Source organism: Ananas comosus, linkage group 17 (assembly GCF_001540865.1).
Source record: "Ananas comosus cultivar F153 linkage group 17, ASM154086v1, whole genome shotgun sequence".
NCBI lineage: Eukaryota > Viridiplantae > Streptophyta > Magnoliopsida > Poales > Bromeliaceae > Ananas > Ananas comosus.
Window position 1 is genome coordinate 7,122,128 of NC_033637.1, and position 2,045 is coordinate 7,124,172.

The window sequence follows — 2,045 nt, forward strand, 5'->3', positions numbered from 1 at the left end:
AAATAGTCAATTTGATGCCAAATTGGAAATAGAATGCTTCCAAATTAAATTGGTAGCTTGGGAAGGTTACTTGAAATGTTTTTGAAGTGTTGGAATGAAATTAGAATGGATGGGAAATAAGAAACAGGGAATTGAAGCTGCTGTTGTGAGCTGCTGCTGCTGCTGTCCTGTACCGGTACAGATTCTTGTACCGGTACAGCAATTGTGGGCTGAAGTGGACTTCAATGCAATTCCAGTGTTGTAATGGGTTAAAGTGTAATTTTTCACCCTTATCAGCTCAACCTCAGTGGAGTACACGTATCCAAGCATCATAACTCCCTTTCTCTTCATCCTTATCATCTCTTTTCCTTCTCCTTTTCTCTCTAGACAAAGAAGGGTTGGAGAAGTGAAGTGGCAGAGGGTGGAGTGTTGCTGGCTGGGGAGAAACCTGATCCAAGCAATAAATTCTGCTGATTGGAGTTGAAGGAATTCTTGCTTCTCGATCTAGGAGTGACCTGGTTGAACATCTAAGTTAAGGTGAGTTGATTAGTAATTGTTTTCATGTAAGTTCATATCAAATTGAGGCTTACATGAACCTCCTGCTGCTGGAAATGGCAGAGTTGCAGTTATTACAAGAGGAAGAGTTGATGAAATCTATGAGTTGAGTAATTCCTTGCTGGTCCGAGCTGAGAGGAGCTACCTAGTAAGGAGTTCCTGCTATTGCTGCTGCTGTAGGGATGATTTGGACTAGTAAGTAGTGAGCAACTGGATTAAACTCTAAACTAAGGTAAGCTAAGTCCATATCTAATTGTAATTGAGTTAATTATCTTAGAAAGGATACTCACCTGGATTTATTGCAACTCTAAGTTGCAGCCTGGGTGTTTACAGACTTAGAGAAGTGGTCGAGCACCAACCTGGTACCATTGGTGGTGAAAAGAACCATCGAAATGGAGTTTTCAGCAAAGGGGACTTGAGTGAAGTTGCTGAATTGGAATTACAGCTGAGGAGAATTTGGGAGAAGCTTAAATCTTGGTAAATGATGCTAAATTCCCAAGTAGAATGTGATTACTTGTGTAGAAGTGATGAGTTGTTAATGCTGAAATTCAGACCTGCAAGTTGATGTCATTGGTACTTCCGAAATGCAAGGATAGACTATTTGATGCAATGAGCCAGTTAATTTAGCATCAAATTGAAGTAAGTTTGTTCCATATTTGATAATGATCAAATTAGCTGCTTTAGAATGGACTAAATTAAGGGTCTTGTTGCTGAAAATTCAGAATTGGAGCTGAGATGATGTCACGCCCCGGGACCAGCGGAAGCCCGCCCGGCGCGTGCCCAGACCCGCCATATGTCTACAACATATAAGGCGTCTAAAACAACAATAGTAAAAGCAATAATAGAAGACATCTAGGAGTATCAGAGCATAGAAAATGTCTAATTGCTAACAACATAGGATAAAGTTCAAACTGTAAATCCACTAAATAAAACATAAAGTAAATACAATAGAAAATCCCCAAATACCAGTGCTATGAGTAGATACATAGGTGGTCTCTATACAAGGTACAAAAACTCTCACTCTCTCTCAACTACAAAAGAAAGAGTAAACCACCTAGGCAAGTAAGCTCCTCGCTAGCTAGCTACGCGATCCCCTTGCCGCGATCCCGTGCCTCCGCCGGTGCCGAAGGCTCTGAAAAGGAAACATAGAAACGNGTATCTTTAAAATAAAAAATAATAATAATATTGAAACTGTTCTGGTGCGTGGGGGGAGGCACGCGGACCGTGCGTAGGCCGCGGTCAGCAAGCGCAAGCATGCTGGGCTGCGCAGGCCCCACGCAGGCCACGTGCGCCGTGCGTGCCACCCGGCCCAGCAGGCCGCGCGGGCCGCCCATGCACGCGGGCTCGCAGCGCTGCCCCGCGGGCCCGGCGGGCCGCCCATGCACGCGGGCTGGCGGGGCGGCCCCGTAGGCTGTGCGGACCGCCCTTGCGCGCGGTCTTGCGGCGCTGCCCCGCGGGCCGGGTGGGCCGCCCTTGCGCACGGGCTGGCAGCGCGGCCCCGCGAGCCGCGC

At 46.7% G+C, this 2,045-nt stretch overlaps 1 long non-coding RNA gene across 2 annotated transcripts; it reads left to right on the forward strand.

Moving 5' to 3' along the window:
- LOC109723418 lies at nucleotides 299-1,273 on the forward strand. Of its 2 annotated transcripts, none has more exons than XR_002219664.1 (5): nucleotides 299-516; nucleotides 598-766; nucleotides 847-1,011; nucleotides 1,087-1,173; nucleotides 1,257-1,273. It is a non-coding gene; the product is annotated as an uncharacterized LOC109723418 (long non-coding RNA). The 2 variants fall into 2 exon arrangements; XR_002219663.1 differs by having other exon boundaries at nucleotides 853-1,011.